Source organism: Mustela lutreola, chromosome 1 (assembly GCF_030435805.1).
Source record: "Mustela lutreola isolate mMusLut2 chromosome 1, mMusLut2.pri, whole genome shotgun sequence".
NCBI lineage: Eukaryota > Metazoa > Chordata > Mammalia > Carnivora > Mustelidae > Mustela > Mustela lutreola.
This window is the reverse complement of record NC_081290.1, coordinates 10,629,876-10,655,152: the sequence shown is the minus strand read 5'-3', so window position 1 is coordinate 10,655,152 and position 25,277 is coordinate 10,629,876. Positions and strand designations below refer to the sequence as shown.

General features: G+C 38.1%; 1 protein-coding gene and 1 pseudogene across 5 annotated transcripts in view; one reads left to right on the top strand and one right to left on the bottom strand.

Annotated features, from left to right (window-relative positions):
* The window catches only part of SLC4A4 (solute carrier family 4 member 4), a 386,600-nt gene that overhangs the window by 120,634 nt on the left and 240,689 nt on the right, over positions 1 to 25,277 (top strand). The window lies entirely within an intron of this gene.
* On the bottom strand, positions 21,165 to 21,576 carry LOC131818589 (dihydrofolate reductase-like; annotated as a pseudogene).

Sequence of the window (25,277 nt, the reverse complement as noted above, 5' to 3'; positions counted from 1 at the left end):
CCTACCCCCAACCACCCCCCAGCCTGCTTCTCAAATTCCTCATATCAGGGAGATCATATAATCATTGTCTTTCTCTGATTGACTTATTTGGCTCAGCATAATACCCTCTAGTTCTATCTTGCAAAGGGCAAGATTTCATTTCTTTTGATCAGCAGCCTTACTTTTGAAACAGAGTGGCTGTACTTGAAGTAGAGAAGAAAATCCTCCCCCTGAACCTTTCTGGGCCTTAGCAGATAACTCTGTTTGCAAGCATTTGTAATGTAGAGCTGCAATTATTTTCAGTAGGAACTAAATACGTTGCTAACAAATGTGCCCATAAACATCTATTTGACACATTTCACCATGGCAGAGATTAGGGAAATGGGCCCGCAAAGCAGAGTGGTCAGCTCGTCACCAGTGGTACAGCCTTTTTAAAACATAGGTCTCATGTGTTTTAAAGCTCTCTACACAAGGCAGTAAATTGGAAAGGTATTTTTTCAGCTAATGTACTGAGTTATTTCAAAGCGCTTACTGACCCTTGACAGATAGTCTTGAAAATTGTAATGTTCCTTAGCTAATTTTTATGGAACACTTTTTTTTTTTAAACTTCTAAGATTTTTGGATGTGTGTATGTACTGTTGGTTGATTTTATTCTTATTTAAGTATACACCCATCATGGAAGCTTAGGCCCATGCAAACCCTAGGGGAGTTTTATTCCTGGAGTGAATGTTTTTTTAAGAAAATATATTTTTAGGGTAAATACCCAGTAGTGTGATTGTTGGGATATAGGGTAGCTCTATTTTCAACTTTTTGGGGAACCTCCATACTGTTTTTCAGAGTGGCTGTACCAGCTTGCATTCCCACCAACAGTGTAGGAGAATTCCCCTTTCTCTGCATCCTCGCCAACATCTGTAGTAAGATATGAGTGTAGTGATCCAAAGGGGCATGTGCACCCCAGTGTTTATAACAGCAATGTCCACAATAGCCTAATTACGGAAGGAGCCTAGATGTCCATCAACAGATGAATGGATAACGAAGAGTGGTATATATATAGAATGGAATACTATGCAGCCATCAAAATAAATGAAATCTTTCCATTTGCAATGATGTGGATGGAACTAGAGGGTATTATGCTAAGCAAAATAGATCAGTCAGAGAAGGACAATTATCATATGATCTCTTTGATATGAGAAACTTGAGAGTTAGGTGAGGGGTGGTGGGGGCAGGGAGGGGAATATGAAACAAGATGAAACTGGGGAGGGAGACAAACCATGAGAGACTCTTAATCTCAGGAAAAAACTGAGGGTTGCTCAGGGTGAGAGGAGGAGGGATAGAGTCACTGGGTGATGGACATTGGGGAGGGTACGTGATACGGTGAGTGCTGTGAATTGCGTAAGACTGATGGTTGACAGACTTGTACTCCTGAAGCAAATAATACATTATATGCTAATTATATATATATATATATATATATGCGCATTTATTTATTTACTTACTTACTTATTTATTTGACAGAGAAATAGAGTACACAAGTAGGCAGAGTGGCAGGCAGAAGGAGAGGGAGAGGCAGGCTCCCTGGTGAACAAGGAGCCCAATGTGGGACTTGGCTCCAGGACTTGGAGATCACGACCTGAGCCAAAGGCAGCCGCTTAAATGACTGAGCTACCCAGGTGCCTAAAAAAAATATGTTTTCAAAATTGTTTGATGAGCTTGAAGAAAATAATTTTCCAAAACCACCTCATGCATTTTACACAAAACTCTGCTTGTGCCTGTATGCATGTCCTCCGACTCAAAAAGATCTGTAACCTCCAAAGTTAAAACTGACAAATTTATAGGGTAAGTTGTTTGAGCTCTGGAATGGATTTAGACAGCTCTTAGAGCCATTTATAAGCAGAACAAAATAAATTAAAAGGAATGGAATGTGTGAGTTGTTGAAAAGTAAAGGAATAATAGCTCAATCCCAAGTTTAGTGTAGGAAAATTTTTTTTAAAGATTTTATTTATTTATTTGTCATAGAGAGAGAAGCGAGAGCAAGCACAGGCAGACAGAGTGGCAGGCAGAGGCAGAGGGAGAAGCAGGCTCCCCGCCAAGCAAGGAGCCCTATGTGGGACTCAATCCCAGGACGCTGGGATCATGACCTGAGCTGAAGGCAGCTGCTTAACCAACTGAGCCATCCAGGCGTCCCAGTGTAGGAAAATTTTTAACACTTTGGAAGACATTTGGTAATATATAGTGCTTGATAACTTTACAGAAAAAAAAAAAAAAAGAAACGTTGTTATCAAGATTTTAATATCTATCGCTTCCAAAGAGTTCAACTCAACCACCAGATACATTTTTGAGATACGGAGTGTGGGTTCTTGAAGGGAGCCTTATGTTCTGCAATAGAGTAGAAACAGAAACAGAGGGGAAAGCATGCTGTAGTAAAAAGAATATGGACTTAAGGGTAAGCCAAATCCACAACAGCATTCTAAGTCTAGACCCTCCCCCCCGACCATTACTAGATCTGTGACTTCAGTAATATATGTAACCTCCTGCAACATGATTCCTTTGAATATAGACATAATAATACTCAAGTTATAGGAGTGTATGGAGGTATTTTTTGAAAGATAATAGATATTCCCGGTAGGTGCTATGTACTGATGGATGTCATTATTAAGTAATATTTCCAATCAAGTGCCCAAACTAATGCAGATAATACGGTTTAAACTGCTTGACCACAAAAAAAAAAAAAAAAAAAAAAAAAAAAAAAAAAAAAAGGAAGCTGAAGAATCCTCAGTAAACCCCAGCTCAGTAACTGTCATTAGAAAGGAGCTTGCAAGTGGTGCTCAGCTGACAGAAGAAGAGTGGAACCTCGTGGTAGTGCAGGATAGAAGGGGAAATTTTGGAAGAAAAGACTGCAGTAATTGTGTAACCCAGTTTACTTATATGTAATTATTTCCCAAATAAGATTGTAAGTCAACTGATCGTTCTCATTCTTTGATCATTGGAAATAGGACTAGATTGAAGATAGGAAAGGAACTCACTTCTGAAGTGAGCTTGATTTTAGCGTGTGGAAGGATCCGTTTTTTTTTTTTTTTTTTTTTTTTTTTTTTGTTTGTTTGTTTGTTTGTTTTTGACTCAACTAGGAACATTCCAATTTCAGAGGCAAATTAACCAATGGTCATTCATGGTGGGACATACCAAACAAACATTTCAGAAATGTTTTAATTGTAGTTGATGTTTCTGAAGTGAATCCTTGGAAATAACCATCTAAAAGCCTTGGATGAACCACTCTGTAGGGGAAAATTTAGTATCGATCGATTTAATGTCCCAATAATGAAAAGTTTAATGTTCAGGCCCATTTTATATTAGTGACCAGGAAAAGAATAATTAGGAATTGACTTTCAGAATCCATTTTAGGGGATTCATTTAGCTGAGATCACATGTAACTACTTGCTGGCATTTTTGGGTGTGTTTTAAGGTAGGATTAGATTAATACAACATTATAAGAACTGGTTATTGGCCAAGTTTTGTGGGTTTTTTTTTTTTTTTTTTTTGAGTACACAAGACAGAGTTCAGAGTTTATTTAAAAACCATAATTTATTTTTATGTAAGCCAACAATGAAATCTGTAAAAATATTTGGGCTCTTGTTTTGAAGAATTAAGACTTTTTTTAGAAACCCGGTTAAGGACTGATTTACATGTTTTATTCTAACTTGAATTATGTTCTACTGTAATAGAGAATCATACTTCCTAAAATCTGTCTTGGGCCAGAATAGAGTCTGGGTGAGTGTATCTTAGGGTCTGACAGTCTTCACATGTGTGCATTTTGCATGCAGCTCAGAGATAACCAATGTTGGTAAACAGTTATTGGGTATCTCTTGGGTTGCTGACTGTGTATTTGTTTTGGAGACAGACACTACTTGAAGAGGCAAAGTAGATGGTTGTCAGCAGGACTGTACATAAAATTCTCACATTCATTGCAATTGGTCACCTCTGTACCTAGCTTAGTTTTTTTCACCACATATTCTTTTTATCTGTGAGCCATCATGCATGCCTTTCCCTTTCTGTCTTTGGAAATCCCCATCCTTATTCATATGCTTTTGCTTCTTTCAGTGAAGTCTCTGCTTTTTAATCATCTCAAGAACTTAGTGCTGATTTAGGTCTCTGGAGTTGGTTATGTGCCTTCTTTACCAACTTCAGGTCCCTGTCAATGAGGTTTATTTCTGTTGCCATGGTTGGTGGCAGGTTCATTGAAAAAGGAAGAGTAAATAGTCTCCTTCATTTTTTCAACTCCTTTATGTAACTGGTATCTAAATACTCCTAGTGAGTGCTTACTACATATCTGTGACTAAATAACAGGGGAAATACAGGGTGAGAGTATTGCCAAGGATTGTTTTGTTCCTCCCTCCAAAACTGCCACATACAGATTTTTCAATCTTGTTGATACTGTTTCTCAAAGGAAAGATGAGATCAAAAGTGACAGGATGAATAGTACATTAGTAGGTCATTTAATGTATTAGCTCCGTCTCATATTTCTGAATAGATTTTCATAAGCCAGAGGAGCAAAATTCAATTCCACCATCCATGGATGTGCCTTGTAATCTCTTCATTCTTCTGGTTGTTATTGCACATCAGCCCGATGAGGAAGCTGAGTCAGAGGGTCGAGGAGGATTTGCTCAGATGGAACTGGAGCTGAGCACGGGATCTGGGTCTTACGATTCTGAATCCATGACTACAGCCACGACTACTGTTTATTTAGGGTCATGTTGTCTGGAGAGGTGAATTCCCTGTGCTGTCACTGGACAGGAGAGCATGTATGGAACCCACTCTGAACCATGAAGCTCCTTAAGCTAAAGATCCATTTCCCTGCAGCTGTGAGAACCGGCTGCTGAAGACACTTCACTGATCACTTGAGAGAATATGCCAACATATCAGCAAAGGTTTGGAGGGGCTCTAGTATCTTATGTGAGTCCTTCCTAAAAACGTATCAAGAACACTCCCCCACTCTGCCCCCACACAACACTACCTCTTTAGTTCATTTTCACATTATGAGACAACTTTAGTATTTATATTTAATATTTGCTTTGACCTTTAGGCCTTACTGACTTGGTAGCTTGACCTCGATTCTTCTTCTGGTCCCTTGAGATTTGCTGTGTATAACTGCTGGCTTTGGTATCTGTACTTTGACTTTTCTTGCTTTTCAGGCCCAGAGACCTTCTCTTGGCCTAGTAGGCGTTCCCTGTCTCATTCTTTATATCCCTCTGTATCTGAATCCCAGTGATCCCAGTTTGCTGGTGGCTTTTTCCCACATATGGAGGGCAGCAGAGGGATTTGGACAGTTTTCAGGTGAATATCTAATCTCTGCCTTAGAAGGATACTAAAGCATTTAATGAGCATAATTCCAGAAAAGACAGATTTGAGCTTATGTAGTTCTTGAAAAGTGTGATAAATTGACAAATGTTATTTCTAAACCAGTATAAATTAATTTGTGATTGATCTAAAGAAGGAGTGGTCTGGGAAGGCAAAGAAACTCTAAGCTTTATGACTGATACTTCATTAATTGGAAATTCTGCATCCAATTAAGGACTAACCATGCCTTACACATCACCACAAGCTTTAGAAGTGACTAATTCTCTGCCTGTCCTTTATGAACAGGAAGCCGTTAATAATGAATCGCTTTTGAAGTGGCACTCATTTAATTCCCGTGATAACTGAGGTTATCTCCAGATGACTCAGAGTGTTATGTATAGGTTCTTTATGTAAGGGATTAAGAAATGTTGGATGGGAAAATTATACTGAAAACATACTGTGTTGAAAGGGCAATTCCTTTACAATTATTTGTATTATATTGTGAAGGACAGAGATCGCTGAGGTTGTTCCTCGCACACCTTCACAGGAGACCGGAGCCCCCAGCCAGCGCATATCCACACTCTGATCTGGGTTTGTCATCAGCTTTATGTACTATAGCAATGTGGATAGCTTGAAAGGAAGTTTATTGATATGACAAATGGTGCTCCTCTGTTCTAAAATAGTTCTAAAAACTAAGCTGATTCCATTTTGTTACTTGTTGAAAATGGATTTAACAAATCCCTATTGACATTTTGGGTGAGTGTTTAATGAAATAGCATGAAAATTTAGGTGTTTGTATTAATTAGGCTCTTGTCATTTATATGCTATTATTGAAGAGGTTGAACTCAGGGTTTACAAGTGGCCTTTTAGATTCTGCTGTGATTTTGAGATCATTGCTGGCCAGTGGACATGTGTTGCTTGTTGTCTTCCCTGCTGTAGTCTTTTGGGAAGGTAAGACAGGGTAAATGAAGAATTATGTTCTCTGAGAACACTGAAACTAGAAATGTCAAGTGGATAGTGTTGGAGGACCTGTTAAATAATTTTTTCTTCACCGAGGTTGTAATTAAGAGAGGTTGGGGCCCAGTGCCACTAATTTTGGATCCTCAACTCAGAGAAGACTTAAATAAGGCAGAAAAGCTTATTGTAGAATCTTACTCGGCATTTCTGTATTATGTTCAGAGTTTTGCATCTGTGTTCATCAAGGATATTGGTCTATAGCTCTCTTTTTTGATGGGATCCTTGTCTGGTTTTGGGATCAAGGTGATGCTGGCCTCATAAAATGAGTTTGGAAGTTTACCTTCCATTTCTATTTTTTGGAACAGTTTCAGGAGAAGAGGAATTAGTTCTTCTTTAAATGTTTGATAGAATTCCCCTGGGAAGCCGTCGGGCCCTGGGCTTTTTATAAAAATCTTTTGAACATTGATGTATCTATGGGGAATGAGACCATTTTTTCTTTAGAAAGAACTAACACGTGTGTGATGTTTCCTGGATTCCTGCATTGCCCTCCTCCCCTTTTAAAATGGGATTTTATATATTACACATATAATATGTATAAATATATATTAAGCATATATAATAAATATACATTAAACATATATAATAAATATATATTAGGTATATTAAGTATTAAGTATATTAAATATATAGTATATATATATATACATATATATGTGTATATATATATATATAAAGATTTTATTTATTTGACAGAGAGAGAGAGCACACACAAGCAGGGGGAGTGGCAGGCAGGAGTAGGAGAATCAGGCTCCCCACTAAGCAGGGAGCCCGATATGGGACTACATACCAAGACCCTGGGATCATGACCCGAGCCAAAGGCAGATGCTTAACCGACTTTGCCACACATGTGCCCTCAAAGGGGATTATATTTTGAGTCACATTTTCTTATTATTGCTATCCAGGAAAGATGGGTAGAATTTTTTTGGCAATGTGGGGATGAAGTCAGACATTCTAAAGATTCCTTAAGGCTTGGTGCCTTTATATTCTTATGCATTTTGAAATCCTCGGTGGGAAGGACAATGTCTTCTTTGCTTCTGGAGTCATCTAATGGCAACATTAGTAAGGTGGTTGTGACACTAATTTTGGAGCAATAAATTGAGCTACTTTGTATAGAAAGTAGTTGCACTTGAGCAAGTCTGTAGAATTTATTTTGGGAATCTTGAAGATTTCCTAATGTTGATGAAAATTAGGCCTGACTTTAAAAACCTCAGGGTATAAATTGTGCTGATAATTGTTCTGAGTTGAACCTGGAGAAACTGCTGATGTGTTCACTCTTAAGCAGAGTGATTCATCATATAAACCTTATCAGGGACAGCTCTGGCAGAGCAAAGAGAAGTGAAGTAGGGAGTAAAGAAATTAAAGGAAATGGAGAGGAGAGCTGTGACCTCTTAGGATCTTTGAGGTCTTTTAGGAAGAGGTTGCTTGGTCGTCATAGTCTTTGCCATCTTAATTAAGGAGTGAGTTCCTATACACAGAAAGCATCCTACCTTTCCATCTCACCTTCCTACCTCATGAAACCCCTCCCCACTGTCCACATTCTTCTGCACTCATGGGATTATCTTTAGATATGTGTGGCTGCTCAGTCTGTTAGCTTTAGATCCATGGCCTGTCCTGTTGCATGGCTCAGAACTGGCTGTTAAGAGTCCCTAGTCAGCAGCGAAGGCATTGCTGGAGGGCTTTGTTTGTTTTGGACGTGTGTGAAGAAAGATAATCGAGATTCTGCAGTTTCAAGTATTGTAGGGAAGTGTTCGGCACTAATTTGACATGCCTGTCCTCAAGTTAGCAAGAAAAGATACCTTCATTGGTTTGTTTTTCTTATAATAATGACATTAATGTTAATTTTAGAAAATTTGTCGATTACACATAAGCAAAATTAGGAAAGTAAGAATCATCTATAATTCCATCATTTAGGGATAATAATTGTTAACATTTGGTATATCCTTCTGGTGTTTTTTATCTGTATATACTATGTAAATCAGTAAGCCTTTGGGTTGAGAATGCTAGAAACCCAATTATACCTGGATTAAATAGACAAGAATTTATCAAGAATTTATTGGTTGACTGAAGGAAAGTCTGGGTATAGCCAGATCTTTGGGGAAAGTGATTTGATCTGAACAAAAGATTAGAAAAAATGCTACATGCAAGAACCAGAAGTTAATTCTTATTCAGATACATAAGGCATTAGGTACCTTGTAAGTTTAATGCTCTGGTAGTTAAACATGAGTAGATGGACATGATCATAGGAATTCCTCTTCCTTACTTGAATCCTTACGATATCTGGTGGGTGTGAAAAGACATAATTTAGGACTTACACAGGATTGAACAATACTTTGAACTCTGTACTGACTTACCAAATCCACATGGTCTGTCTGTCATAGTATTTCATTCAGATTTCTTGGTCACCTGCTTGCTTTTTTTTTTATTTATTTTTATTTTTTTTAATTTTTTTAAAGATTTTTAATATAATTTTTTATTTTTTATAAACATATATTTTTATCCCCAGGGGTACAGGTCTGTGAATCACCAGGTTTACACACTTCACAGCACTCACCAAAACACATACCCTCCCCAATGTCCATAATCCCACCCCCTTCTCCCAAACCCCCTCCCCCCAGCAACCCTCAGTTTGTTTTGTGAGATTAAGAGTCACTTATGGTTTGTCTCCCTCCCAATCCCATCTTCTTTCATTTATTCTTCTCGTACCCACTTAAGCCCCCATGTTGCATCACCACTTCCTCATATCAGGGAGATCATATGATAGTTGTCTTTCTCTGCTTGACTTATTTCGCTAAGCATGATACGCTCTAGTTCCATCCATGTTGTCGCAAATGGCAAGATTTCATTTCTTTTGATGGCTGCATAGTATTCCATTGTGTATATATACCACATCTTCTTGATCCATTCATCTGTTGATGGACATCTAGGTTCTTTCCATAGTTTGGCTATTGTAGACATTGCTGCTATAAACATTCAGGTGCATGTGCCCCTTTGGATCACTACATTTGTATCTTTAGGGTAAATACCCAATAGTGCAATTGCTGGGTCATAGGGAAGTTCTATTTTCAACATTTTGAGGAACCTCCATGCTGTTTTCCAGAGAGGTTGCACCAGCTTGCATTCCCACCAACAGTGTAGGAGGGTTCCCCTTTCTCCGCATCCTCGCCAGCATCTGTCATTTCCTGACTTGTTGATTTTAGCCATTCTGACTGGTGTGAGGTGATATCGCATTGTGGTTTTGATTTGTATTTCCCTGATGCCGAGTGATATGGAGCACTTTTTCATGTGTCTGTTGGCCATCTGGATGTCTTCTTTGCAGAAATGTCTGTTCATGTCCTCTGTCCATTTCTTGATTGGATTATTTGTTCTTTGGGTGTTGAGTTTGCTAAGTTCTTTATAGATTTTGGACACTAGTCCTTTATCTGATATGTCGTTTGCAAATATCTTCTCCCATTCTGTCAGTTGTCTTTTGATTTTGTGAACTGTTTCCTTTGCTGTGCAAAAGCTTTTGATCTTGATGAAATCCCAATAGTTCATTTTTGCCCTTGCTTCCCTTGCCTTTGGCGTTGTTCCTCAGTTGCTGCGGCTGAGGTCAAAGAGGTTGCTGCCTGTGTTCTCCTCAAGGATTTTGATGGATTCCTTTCGCACATTGAGGTCCTTCATCCATTTTGAGTCTATTTTTGTGTGTGGTGTAAGGAAATGGTCCAATTTCATTTTTCTGCATGTGGCTGTCCAATTTTCCCAGCACCATTTATTGAAGAGGCTGTCTTTTTTCCATTGGACATTCTTTCCTGCTTTGTCGAAGATTAGTTGACCATAGAGTTGAGAGTCTATTTCTGGGCTCTCTATTCTGTTCCATTGATCTATGGGTCTGTTTTTGTGCCAGTACCATGCTGTCTTGATGATGACAGCTTTGTAATAAAGCTTCAAGTCCGGGATTGTGATGCCACCAACGTTGGCTTTCTTTTTCAATATCCCTTTAGCTATTCGAGGTCTTTTCTGGTTCCATATAAATTTTAGAAGTATTTGTTCCATTTCTTTGAAAAAGATGGATGGTACTTTGATAGGAATTGCATTAAATGTGTAGATTGCTTTAGGTAGCATAGACATTTTCACAATATTTATTCTTCCAATCCAGGAGCATGGAACATTTTTCCATTTCTTTGTGTCTTCCTCAATTTCTTTCATGAGTACTTTATAGTTTTCTGAGTATAGATTCTGTGTCTCTTTGGTTAGGTTTATTCCTAGGTATCTTATGGTTTTGGGTGCAATTGTAAATGGGATTGACTCCTTAATTTCCCTTTCTTCTGTCTTGCTGTTGGTGTAGAGAAATGCAACTGATTTCTGTGCATTGATTTTATATCCTGATACTTTACTGAATTCCTGTATAAGTTCTAGCAGTTTTGGAGTGGAGTCTTTTGGGTTTTCCACATATAGTATCATATCATCTGCGAAGAGTGATAATTTGACTTCTTCTTTGCCGATTTGGATGCCTTTAATTTCCTTTTGTTGTCTAATTGCTGAGGCTAGGACCTCTAGTACTATGTTGAATAGCAGTGGTGATAATGGACATCCCTGCCGTGTTCCTGACCTTAGCAGAAAAGCTTTCAGTTTTTCTCTATTGAGAATGATATTTGCGGTGGGTTTTTCATAGATGGCTTTGATGATATTGAGGTATGTGCCCTCTATCCCTACACTTTGAAGAGTTTTGATCAGGAAGGGATGCTGTACTTTGTCAAATGCTTTTTCAGCATCTATTGAGAGTATCATATGGTTCTTGTTCTTACTTTTATTGATGTGTTGTATCACATTGACTGATTTGCGGATGTTGAACCAACCTTGCAGCCCTGGAATAAATCTCACTTGGTCGTGGTGAATAATCTTTTTAATGTACTGTTGAATCCTATTGGCTAGTATTTTGTTGAGTATTTTCGCATCTGTGTTCATCAAGGATATTGGTCTATAGCTCTCTTTTTTGGTGGGATCCTTGTCTGGTTTGGGGATCAAGGTGATGCTGGCCTCATAAAATGAGTTTGGAAGTTTTCCTTCCATTTCTATTTTTTGGAACAGTTTTAGGAGAATAGGAATTAGTTCTTTAAATGTTTGGTAGAATTCCCCCGGGAAGCCGTCTGGCCCTGGGCTTTTGTTTGTTTGGAGATTTTTAATGACTGTTTCAATCTCCTTACTGGTTATGGGTCTGTTCAGGCTTTCTATTTCTTCCTGGTTCAGTTGTGGTAGTTTATATGTTTCTAGGAATGCATCCATTTCTTCCAGATTGTCAAATTTGTTGCCGTAGAGTTGCTCATAGTATGTTCTTATAATAGTTTGTATTTCTTTGGTGTTAGTTGTGATCTCTCCTCTTTCATTCATGATTTTATTTATTTGGGTCCTTTCTCTTTTCTTTTTGATAAGTCTGGCCAGGGGTTTATCAATTTTATTAATTCTTTCAAAGAACCAGCTCCTACTTTCGTTGATTTGTTCTATTGTTTTTTTGGTTTCTATTTCATTGATTTCTGCTCTGATCTTTATGATTTCTCTTCTCCTGCTAGGCTTAGGGTTTCTTTCTTGTTCTTTCTCCAGCTCCTTTAGGTGTAGGGTTAGATTGTGTACCTGAGACCTTTCTTGTTTCTTGAGAAAGGCTTGTACCGCTATATATTTTCCTCTCAGGACTGCCTTTGTTGTGTCCCACAGATTTTGAACCGATGTATTTTCATTATCATTTGTTTCCATGATTTTTTTCAATTCTTCTTTAATTTCCCGGTTGACCCATTCATTCTTTAGAAGGATACTGTTTAGTCTCCATGTATGTTGGTTCTTTTCAAACTTCCTTTTGTGGTTGAGTTCTAGCTTTAGAGCATTGTGGTCTGAAAATATGCAGGGAATGATCCCAATCTTTTGATACCGGTTGAGTCCTGATTTAGGACCCAGGATGTGATCTATTCTGGAGAATGTTCCATGTGCACTAGAGAAGAATGTGTATTCTGTTGCTTTGGGATGAAATGTTCTGAATATATCTGTAATGTCCATCTGGTCCAGTGTGTCGTTTAAGGCCTTTATTTCCTTGCTGATCTTTTGCTTGGATGATCTGTCCACTTCAGTGAGGGGAGTGTTAAAGTCCCCTACTATTATTGTATTATTGTTGATGTGTTTCTTTGATTTTGTTATTAATTGGTTTATATAGTTGGCTGCTCCCACATTGGGGGCATAGATATTTAAAATTGTTAAATCTTCTTGTTGGACAGACCCTTTGAATATGATATAGTGTCCTTCCTCATCTCTTATTATAGTCTTTGGCTTAAAATCTAATTGATCTGATATAAGGATTGCCACTCCTGCTTTCTTCTGATGTCCATTAGCATGGTAAATTCTTTTCCACCCCCTCACTTTAAATCTGGAGGTGTCTTCGGGTTTAAAATGAGTTTCTTGGAGGCAACATATAGATGGGTTTTGTTTTTTTATCCATTCTGATACCCTGTGTCTTTTGACAGGGGCATTTAGCCCATTAACATTCAGGGTAACTATTGAGAGATATGAATTTAGTGCCATTGTTTTGCCTGTAAGGTGACTGTTACTGTATATCGTCTCTGTTCCTTTCTGATCTACCACTTGTAGGTTCTCTCTTTGCTTAGAGGACCCCTTTCAAGATTTCCTGTAGAGTTGGTTTGGTGTTTGCAAATTCTTTCAGTTGTTGTTTGTCCTGAAAGCTTTTAATCTCTTCTTCTATTTTCAATGATAGCCTAGCTGGATATAGTATTCTGGGCTGCATGTTTTTCTCATTTAGTGCTCTGAAAATATCATGCCAGCTCTTTCTGGCCTGCCAGGTCTCTGTGGATAAGTCAGCTGCCAATCTAATATTTTTACCATTGTATGTTACAGACTTCTTTTCCCGGGCTGCTTTCAGGATTTTCTCTTTGTCACTGAGACTTGTAAATTTTACTATTAGGTGACGGGGTGTGGGCCTATTCTTACTGATTTTGAGGGGTGTTCTCTGAACCTCCTGAATTTTGATGCTCGTTCCCTTTGCCATATTGGGGAAATTCTCCCCAATAATTCTCTCTAGTATACCTTCTGCTCCCCTCTCTCTTTCTTCTTCTTCTGGAATCCCAATTATTCTAATGTTGTTTTGTCTTATGGTGTCACTTATCTCTCGAATTCTCCCCTCATGGTCCAGTATCTGTTTGTCCCTTTTTTGCTCAGCTTCTTTATTCTCTGTCATTTGGTCTTCTATATCACGAATTCTTTCTTCTGCCTCATTTATCCTAGCAGTGAGAGCCTCCATTTTTGATTGCACCTCATTAATAGCTTTTTTGATTTCAACTTGGTTAGATTTTAGTTCTTTTATTTCTCCAGAAAGGGCTTTTTATATCTCTCGAGAGGGTTTCTCTAATATCTTCCATGCCTTTTTCGAGCCCGGCTAGAACCTTGAGAATTGTCATTCTGAAGTCTAGATCTGACATATTACCAATGTCTGTATTGACAGCCTTTGGTACTGCCTCTTGTTCTTTTTTTTGTGTTGAATTTTTCCGTCTTGTCATTTTGTCCAGAGAAGAGTATATGAGGGGGCAAGTAAAATACTAAAAGGGTGGCAACAACCCCAGGAAAATATGCTTTAACCAAATTAGAAGAGATCCCAAATCGTGAGTGGGGAGAAAGGGGATAAAAAGAGGTTCAAAAAGGAAGAAAGAAAAAAAAAAAAAAGAAAAAAGAAAGAAAAAAAAAAAGAAAAGAATTAAAAAAAAAAGAAAACACCTAAGAAAAATATAAAAAAGAAAAAATATATGTATTAGATAAACTAGTAAAAAATCGTTAAAAAAGAAAAAGGTAACAATTAAAAAAAAAGTTTACTCAAAGGCAAGAAAAAAAAACAAAAAATGAAAAAGAAAAAAATTAAATTAACTGCAAGACTAAAAAAAATCACAGGGCAAAAGCCATGAGTTCCGTGCTTTGCTTTCTCTTCCTCTAGAATTCTGCTGCTCTCCTTGGTATTGAAACCGCACTCCTTGGTAGGTGAACTTGGTCTCGGCTGGATTTCTTGTTGATCTTCTGGGGGAGGGGCCTGTTGTAGTGATTCTCAAGTGTCTTTGCCCCAGGCGGAATTGCACCGCCCTTACCCGTGGCCGGGGTGAGTAATCTGCTCCGGTTTGCTTTCAGGAGCTTTTGTTCCCTAAGCGCTTTCTGTAGAGTTCCGGAGGACGGGAATACAAATGGCGGCCTCCTGGTCTCCGGCCCGGAGGAGCCGAGAGCCCAGGGCCCCACTCCTCAGTGCGCCCTCAGAGAACAGCGCCCAGTTACTCCCGTCTGCCTGACCTCCGGCCGCGCTCCGAGCTCACCGAGCCTTCGACCGGTGCAAGGTCACCCCGAGCTGCGAGCTCACTGTCGGCTCTGTCTCTGTAGCCGGCTTTCCCGTTCCAATACCCGCAAGCTCTGCGACACTCAGACACCCCCGATCCTTCTGTGACCCTGCGGGACCTGAGGCCACGCTGACCCCGTGTGGGCTTCGCCCTGGTTTAGCCTCTGGAGCGATGTCCCTCAGCAGAACAGACTTTTAAAAGTCCTGATTTTGTGTGCGGTTGCTCCGCCGCTTGCCGGGAGCCGGCCCCTCCCCCCGGGGTCTATCTTCCCGTTGCTTTGGATTCACTTCTCCGCTGGTCCTACCTTTCAGAAAGTGGTTGTTTTCTGTTTCCAGAATTGCTGTTCTTCTTCTCTTCGATCTGCCGATGGATTTTCAGGTGTTTGCAATCTTTAGATAAGCTATCTAGCTGATCTCCGGCTAGCTGAAGTAGTCTCGGCCTGCTACTTCTCCGCCATCTTGACTCCTCCCCCTCTTTTTTTTTAAAGCCTCTATGTTGATTTGGCCCCTTAGGGGTTGAGTCCTTGGGAACTTTGGGAGCTGAATTTCTTGGCAGGGTATTGACATTCCCACACTCTGCCCTGGTGACTGTGTCTATAATGTGGTACCTTCCTAGGTGCTTTTGTGGACAGAGGTCATCAACAGTGGGGCTGGAGTCACAAGGATGAATATGTGTGAAATATCCCTTGGAGACCCAACAAACACTTAGCAGTTGGACTTATTGCTGGAATTGTAGTCTTTTGATATATAGCTGGGGAAGAGTCAGGGAAATTGGTTATCTGTTTCTCTGAGCCCACCTTCCCTGCAAAGACTCACGAATACCATGCAAACCTGGGTAAACAGAGAGGGAGAATGATACTGTGGAAAGTAAAGTCCAGAAAGAAAGTAAAAACTTGAGTTTCACCATTAGTTAGTTTAGTTTATATATTAATCTGTGATGGTTCCCATAACAAAATACCACAGCCTGGGTGGCTTAAACAATAGGAATTTATTTCTCATAATTCTGGAGGCTGAGAAGTCCAAGATCAATATGCCAGGTGATTTGGTTCGGTGATGAGTGCCCTGGCTTACAGATGGAAGCCTTCTCGTTGTGTCTTCATGTGGTGGGGAGAAAGAGGAAACAAGGTCTCTGGTGTTTCTTCTTATAGGGGCCCTAATGCCATCATGAGGGCCCTACACTCGTGACCTCATCTAAACCCAATTATCTCCCAAAGCCCCATCTCCAGGTTCTATCATAGTGGGGGTTCGGATTTCAGTCCATAGATTTTGGGGGACACAATTCAGTCCATAACTGACAAAACAGTGGTTTTAGGTCACTAAAAGCTAAAGGATGAGGATGGTAAAACCCAAAATGACTGATTGGGATTTTATGTCTTTCTAGTAGAGATACTTGAAATATTGAAATACTATTAATAATATAATTAATATGATTAGAATAATTAATAAAAGACTTGACAGATGAAAAAGTCTGGAATTTCATAGATAAAATAAATTTATTTGACTTCTAAGACCATCACTGAGACTACTTCTTTGGAAATGGCTTAGCACCATTTAAAAGAACACATATTAACACTGACAGGGAGCTTGTTTTAATTTTTTCAACTCACTGTGTTGGCAGGAATTATAAAGGAGCAAGATAAAATAAGTTGGGGAATGTAAGGGCTATCACCTTTTGTTCTAAAGAATTTTGAATACCTTATAGATATGACTCAGATCCTGATAACATTTTTATAATGTAAACTCTAGGTAAATTATTTTTCTGATTACTTTGGAGAGGAAAGGCTAAGCACAGTATTTTCCAAAAATGTCTCACCAAACTCTGGTTCTTCTCACCTTTTGCTAGTTGGAATTGAAGTAAGTAAGGTAGTTTGGTAGTATTCAGAAATCCAGGCTCCTAACACTGTTGACTTTCTATAGCTGCATAATAATGTCATGGCATATTAAGGATAATTGTCATAATTGACAGCTTTTCATGTGTGCGAGCTTATTAATACATGGATACCTAAGTATTTAAAAAATTATCCATCTTAATGAATGCTATTTGGCTGTTTCAATTCCTTAGCTAATTGAACAGAAAAAGTAACCATCTAATTTACCTGTCTACAGCTTGCCAGCATGTTAAGTCAATAGTCATTTTCTGGATTTATTGAGGTAAAGGTAGGTTAAGTCATGGAGAAAAAAAAAAAAAAAAAGAAAGTTTGGATGCATTGTATAGATCACTCCAAGAAAACCAGAATTCTATAAAAACAGGTTGTTTGATGTGGTTAATTTGAAGATGGTAATTTGTGGATGACTAATATGAGCTAGCTCTACTGTAGCCCATTAAAGTAGACATGTATATATCAGGACTCCTTTGGTTGCAAGTGACAAAAAAATTGTCTTAGATTACTTTAAGCTAAAAGGGAATTGTCATGTATGATTGCAAAGTATCTAACTTCAGGCATGGCTGGATCCAGGTGCTTAAATAATGGCACCTGGAACCTGTCTCTGCCTTTGATGTTTACTTTATTCTCACACACACTCTTCCCTTTGAGTTGCAAGATGCCATCTGCACTCAAAGCTTTTATTACCATCTTATTAGCACCTCAGCATAAATTTATTTCTTGGAAGTGCCAACAAAAGTTTGACACTTATATACTCTGGTTGGCCTGGATTAGATAAAGTGTCCTCTCAAAAGTTAATTACTGTGGCCAAGATTTGGGATATTCTCATTCTCCAGACCTGGGTCATAGGGAATGATTCATCCTTGTTGGACTTCTAAGCATAAAAATGGTTCTTCTAAGGAAAGTGGGATGCTATTATCAGAAAAAGAGAGTAGGGGTGCTGAATGGGCAAGAGTAACACATAGCTACTATAATGCATGTGTGTTTTAAAGATTTTTAATGTATGTAACTTTATTTAGTGATTTCTTATTTCTTACAGTTATGAATGTGAAATTGAAGTTTGATGATTTTATATATATATTTAAGTATATTTTTAGAGTACTATAATGGTCTAATAATTAGAATTGTGGAAGTTTTAGCAACTGTGGTGTTGATTTATAGACCCTTAACTCAAAATGGAGAGAAATGAATACTTAAAATGTAAATCAACTGGTGATAGCACCTTGACAACTTAAATAAATAGCTATTTATTTTTATTTTTTAAAAAGATTTTATTTGAGACAGGTGAAGAGGGGCAGAGGAGGAGGGAGAGAGAGAATTTCAAGCAGACTCCCTGCTGAGAACAGAGCCCAATGTGGAGCTCGATACCACAACTCTGAGATCATGACCTGAACTGAAATGAAGAGTTGGACAATTAACTGACTGAGCCACCCTGGGGTCCCATTTATTTATTTATTTATTTATTTACTTACTTACTTATTTACTTTGGTTTGAGAGCTGAGACTTATCAGATGGTGAATTTTGCCAAGGAGAAAAATACAAAATCTGTAAGTCTTCATTTAACCCACAGAAGGGAATTTGCATGTAAACTTGTCATGCTCAGTATGAGTTGTTCATAATGATCAGTATTTCTATTAAAAAGAAATTTTTTTGGTAGCCTGTAGGGTGGCCACAGTGGGATGTTTTCCAGACCAAAAACAAAAAGGCACATTCACAATTTGCCTTTTGGTGGTTAATGAACCAAATGTTCAGTTAACTTACTTTAGGACTATTTCATGTGCCATTATGATTTCTACCTCTCCTGAAATACACTACATTTGCTGTACATGTATAGTACAAATGCTGTACACTTGCTGATTTCTACCTCTCCTGAGATCCAGTATATTTACTGTTCATACAGCTTTTTTTTTTTTTTTCTTAAAATGAGATCATCTTTTAAAAAGTGGTGGCTACAAAAATGGGCTTGGAAATAATACAACTAGTTTGAGGTTTGAGGTCATATCATTTACTGGTTGTGTGATCTTGGGGAAGTCCCTTAATCTCTTAAATACTCAGTTTCTGTCTATAATATGAGTAGTACAAGAGGTTGATAATAATAGATATTTCATATTTTTTTGTGAAACAAATGATGTAAGTGAAGAGCCCTTAACACAGTGCCTGATACAGTGTAAGCATTCAAAAATGTTAGTAATTGCATATTGTGTTTTTATTGATCGAATTTTTCCCATTGTCCCTTGAGAACAAGGACCTTATCTTAAAAATATTTTGTGTACTTTTAACAAAGAGCATAGTGTCTCATACACTAAAAACTATTAAGTATTAATTAAGTAATCAAAACGAAAACATAGAACTATACTTCAGGCATTGCTAAGCCTCTGGGAAGGAGAGGAAAGAAGCAAAGAAAGATTTTTTTGAGAAACTGAGGCAGAATATATATTATGTATTCTTCCACTCATTTCCTTATTCATTCACCCATTCCTTTTTGTCCAACCTCACTGTGCACAAAGTAGGCGCCAAGAGTAGTTTAGGTAAGTGAAGATCCAGGTAGGTTGGCTTAGTAATGGTACAAAGACAAAGTACAGCAGTGGATAACCCACAAAACAGTGGATACTAAATGTCTTAATAGGAGTGCAGATTAAATGTTGTGGTCCCTCAGGATAGGAAGAGATTGCATCTACCAGAGGAAAATAGCTTACTGGAAGTGTTCATTCTTTTCTTTGTGGCTTACTCAATAGGAAATGGTGATTGTCTTCTGGTCACTGTCTTCTGGTAAGTAAGTTAACTGGTCACCTTAATGCAAAGATGGATTAAGGGGAAGGATGAAATAAGAACAGTTTCCAAAACTTGGATATTTTCCATTTCAGAGTTCTTAATGTAAGCTTCCTTTTGCACATGGTTATATTTTTGTGTCCTTGACAATGTCCAAGGTTTATTCTTCCTTATCTAATTCATTAATTTAATATTTCAGGTGATGATTAAGTGCATAGTACTGTGTTGGTCTTCAAGGAAAGTACCTAGACAGATTCTGTCCTCCAGGAGCTTGGTGGTTAGTTGGAGAGAGGTCACATCACCGTAGGTTAGGTAATAATGCCCAGGCTATAAATTTGGTGGTGCTTAAATGATAATTCAGACAAAGTGCTATAGTTTGAATAAAGAAGAGAGTCATATTTCTGTGAATGGTTAATATAGGTTATTGGAAAAGAATTTTTACCTGGGCCTTGGAAATTGAGTCAGATTTAGAGAGGAGAGAAAAGACCATAGCCGATAGGAAAGATGAAAAAAGATCTGGAAATGAGCAAGCGTATTATCGAGTTTTTCCCTTCCTTTCCCATCCCTTCCGTTTCCTTGTTTCTTTATTGATTGACACCTGGGTTGCTTCCAAGATTAAAAATAATGGTGCCACAGGGCACCTGGGTGGCTCAGTGGGTTAAAGTCTCTGCCTTCGGCTCAGGTCATGATTCCAGGGTCCTGGATCGAGCCCCACATCGGGCTTTCTGCTCTGCTTCCTCCTCTCTCTCTGCCTGCCTCTATGCATACTTGTGCTCTCTGTCAGGTAAATAACTAAAATCCTTAAAAAAATAATGGTGCCAAAGATACTCTTGGGTCCATCTCTTTGTTCAGGATTAATTTCTATAAGTGGAAGTTCTGGATCCAAACCCAGATTATTTTAATTTTTAATTAATATTGCTAACTTACACTTTAAAAAGTTTGTATCAACTAATAAGGCAAAAAATTCTATTTCTCTGGATAACTAATAACTCAAATCTTTGCTAACATGATGGGTTAAACATATTTTAACTTCAATTTTTAAGTTTGTGAAGTTTACTTTCTTACTTAGTAATTTTGGTTTCTGGCATTATCCATTTTCAATTTATTACCTCTTTGAATTTTTTATTTTAACCATATGCTTGTTATTAGATTACTCTTTTTCATAAAGAACAGTCTATTTTTTTTATTATTGCACCATCCCATGGAATCTCACCAAAGATCAGAACCAGAATTTTTAGAGTTTTAGACCTTCTCTCTTAACCTTCAAAAAGTTAGTTTCCTGCTTGCTTCTTTACTATCTATATGGAATGTACTAGAGTTCTCATCTTACTGATTTCCTATCTGAGTGAACAAAACTTTTTTTTTTTTTTTTCAGAAGATATGCACAGAGTAATTCATAGTCTCCATTTTGACCTAATTTTCTTTTAATGTTTAAGTTCTAGCTCTTCTGTGTATAATTTATTTCTGACCTTTAGACAAACCTGTCTAGCTCCTATCTGTATAAGTCCTGATTTCAACTCATGATATCAGGGGATTCTCCCACTTTGGTGTTTTGGTAGGTATGTAGGTGATAGGTAGATAAGCAGGTGATTTTCCTTGATTGGTATTCAGACAGTGATAGCAAGAAATGTTTCACAAATGGTATCTGGTATAATCTAGTTAAGATTAATCTTAATTAGAGTCTAGTTAAGATTAAGATTAATTAATAAACACATTGCTTAGAAGTAGTTATGCTTTGATCTAAAGTCAACAAAAGTCTTTTTTTTTTTTCTAACATTAAAATATATAATTGGAGAGCAGGGGGAACAACTTAAAATAAATCAGAAAACACCTTCACATTAATCATTCTTTTTATATACTTCAAATTTCCACTTAATACCTTTTTTCCTCTTGGACACCAGAAAGAACACTTGGGTATTCTGGAAGAAGCTTATATTTCCCCAAATCAGTTTCTGGAAAAAGAAATGTGTTATTTTCAAATTCCTGCATGATCCTTGTCACAAATAGTTTGAGATGGTCTGATTTGTTCATGCCTTCCTTATAAGCAGAACTGCCTCCCACTATCCAAACCATGTCCACTTTCTTTGTTAATTCTGGTTGTAAAATAAGTTTTAAGGCATCACCCAGACTTTTGGCTAGAAAATGAGCACCTTGTAGAGGTTCCTTGAGTTCTCTTCTGAGAACTAATTGAACTCTGTTCTTTAAAAGTCAGTTCTTTTAGGGAAGAGAGTGAGTCTGTCTTCCGACCCATAATCACGAAATTCTATTTACCTTCTGGTCATTCTTGGGAAATACCTGAATTCTTTCCTGGATGGGGGTCTGTTCCTGCCTATGCCCGTGTTCTAGGGCAGAGCTTAGCAGATGAACTGTGACAACAGCCGTGAATGCCTCTGAGCTTGCTTGTGACACTGGGGTTCCTGGCTGAGCTTGGTGAAAATCGAGCAGGCATGTTCTTTGGTCACCAGACATTTCTGGGTTTTTGTGGGAGACAGTTTGGGTGCATAGATTAGGGGTCAAAGTGACATGACAGGCACCCTGAGAGTTGACTGTCTACCCAGGTAGGTGTCATTGGAGAGGGGTCCCTCACACACCATCTCTGATTGGTGTGTAGTGGCTACTCTGAGGTCAAGTTCGGTCTCAGCAGGAATGCACGTGATGTCTGCTATGGCTGCTGCTCGTGGGAAGTGGGTACCACAGCATTCCTGCCACATATTTGCCTTCCTTCTTGTCAGCACTGGGAATTTGGGAGCACTGAGTCTCCCCAGCCATCGCACACTATGACATTGTCACCCTGCAGGTGGATGCTGGTCAGAGATGGCCACACTTAGTAGGGCCCTCTGGGAAATTCTATAGCTACTCAGGGGGAAAAAAAGCCTAGAGCCCCTTGAAAACCCCCAAAACACATTCTAACTAGAGGGCAGAATAAAAAAAGAAAAAAAAATCAAGGCAGATTAGAGGCATTAACTTGGCTTTGATCTATAGGCCTTCTGTTCTGACAAAGGTGATTGGATTAATTTGACAGTTTTTCTCTCTCCCCTCATTTCCTGCCTCCCTGTCACCCTTTCTCATTTTTCTCAAGGTTCTCTTTTATGATGAAACTAGGTGAGTTATTACTTACAATCATAATCTATTCATCTGCAATGTAAGTTGTTTTTCTGATGTTTTCCCCCCCAGTTATTAAAGTGAGACTAAAGAGGTTTCATTATTTCCCCCTGTTCTTTTATTGGCTGTTTCCCAGAAAGATACACCTTTATGTTCTCATTACTAAAGCTGCTGAATTCACTGAAGTAACACATGCAGAACTTTTGGCTTTTTCTTTCCTACCTTATGTATTTTCAACATACAGGGGCTCTGAGGGCCAATATCTGTGAGTGCTTTCTTTCTTAAAGGCTAGGCAGGTTTTGCTAGTAAGGGCTGGCAGTTTTTCAACTAATTTAAACCTTGTATTTTAGATATGATAATTGATCATCATCACCCTATTTTTCAGGTGAGGAACTTGAAGCACAGAGAGGTTAATTAACTTGTTTCAGATCACACAGCATGCATATAAGTAGCAGAATTTGAATTCAAACCAAAGTAGTTTGGTTCCAGAGTTCTATATTCTTAATTTCAGTGCAGTACTTTATCTTCTATTTAGCTCATTTCCTTTTGATCCAAATTTACAGGGAAAAAAAAAAAAAGAATTCCTGATATCCTTCATTAGGGAGACTCCCACTTTGCATGTATTTGTGTTAAGAATCATGTTAGAGGGCGCCTGGGTGGCTCAGTGGGTTAAGCCTCTGCCTTCAGCTCAGGTCATGATCTCAGGGTCCTGGGATTGAGTCCTGCATCGGACTCTCTGCTCATCGGAGAGCCTGCTTCCCCCCCTCTCTCTCTGCCTCCCTCTCTGACTACTTGAGATTTCTCTCTCTGTGTGTCAAATAAATAAATAAAATCTTAAAAAAAAAAAAGAATCATGTTAGAAATTGGGAAGGGTATTTGCTGGTTACAGAGGCTGCCCCTCCCACAGGTCTATATTTACAGTACAGTTGTTGTGGCCTCTTCCTTCTAATTCCCAGGGAAGCTTAGAGGGGCAACCGAGGAAAGAAACTTGCTAGAGTTATCAAGCTAGTTTACGACACTTTCCCTTTCTTGATTGGAAAGACGTTGCAAATGTTCTTACACAAAAGTTCTGGAACTTAGGTTTTTTTCCTCCAAGAGATATTAAGAAGTTTCAGTCATTTTCCCCCCCTAATTACAGAAATTAAACATACTGCATCCTATATTAATAGATATTGTTATCTTATTTGAATGTCCTGTGAACACAGAACAGTTTGCAGATATTTTTGTTGGTCTATGTACTAATTTATTCATTCAGCCAATTAATTCTTCACTAACCAAATAACTGGTAAATGTTTGTTGCCCTTTCTAGCAAATATACTTGATAAGAACAAGGATCTTGTTGTCAAGTTTTTTGCTTTATCTTCAGAACCTGAAACAAAGCCCATTTAGCGCAAAGACAGTACTCAGTAAATATTGTATGGATGAACTGTGAACACTGCAGAACTGGTCAAAAAGTGAAAGGAAGAACATAGAGCCCTAGAAATAAACTGTATAACAGTCAAAAAGGTGTACATATAGGTCGTCTTTGCTTTGCATGGGAGGGCAAAGCCGTAAATGTGACTATTCAAACTGAAATTATACACAACAATCCTAATAATCAATGGGAGAAGAGAAAGTATTTTTCTTTGACCTTTAAAAAAATTTTTGCCAAATGATTAAAATCTCTCTCGCTATTAGTGATAAAGGTATAGAGAAATGAAAAAAAAAAAAAGTAAAACTAATATTTAGTACACCCTAATTTAAAATGTCAGAAATACTGAGATTAAAGTGTTTTATTTCTTTGTAAAGTCTTGTCAGGAGTGGTTTGAATAATGCTTGCCTTCTTCCTGCTGTGCAGCTTTTGAACGGGAGCAAGCATCTTTTCTATGCCCCGATGAATTACGTACTCCTCTCTAAGTTTGGATCAGCTTCTAGAATTTTCTCCTTTGTGCTTTCCATGTCAAGGAATGTGTCTGAGAGTTTCTTAAATGTGAAATGCTTTTTTCCCCTCCTTCGTCACCTTCTTTTCTTCCTCTTCTTTCTCCCCTTCTTCTCGGTCGTCGTGGTCATCTTCTTTTTTGGGTAACAAATGTGCAGTGGCCGATCACTGACAGACGTTGGAAGAACCATTATGATCAGTCACTGATCGTGAAGCATGTCTGTTATTTACATTGTAATTAACGTCAGAAGAGCTCGCAGTGAAGCTCGCACTTTATGCAGTTACCCACAGTTCATATACTATGCTCACTGAAATTTCAACTGTATTATTGGGGGACTTGTGTTCTTTAACTAAATAACAGTAACTGAAATTCACACATCTTGGAACCCTGCATAGTGAGGGTTTCCCACGACTCCAGACTTAATTTTATGGATATATGTGTGTTTTTTTCTTTACTAAGGTGGGATTACTTTATTCATATGATTTTGCAACTTTATTTTTCCTTTGGCATTGTATATATGTCAGAAATGATAATCTCAACTTCATGTTTTATAACTACATGCTGATTTACTGAACAGTTGTGGTGTAGTATATTTAGCCAGTCCTCCTTTTTCTCAGTGATAAGCAGTGTTGCAGTAGGCACCTCCATCTTTGAAGTAACAGCTATTATTTCTTTGAAATGAATGTCTTTCTAGTGGTAAGATTACTGGCTCACAGGATATATACACTTTTAAAACATTTCCATATCCTTCTAAATTTCCCTTCAGAGACAGGTTCCCATTTAGGCTTCTCTTGGTGACGTAAATTGAGAGGTACTAGCGCATGTGTCCTAAATCTCTGGCAACATTGGGATTATAATTTTTTTTACATATTTCCTATTTTCCTAGGTAAAAGTTGTATTTTATTTTAATAATTAATTTTGATTACTAGT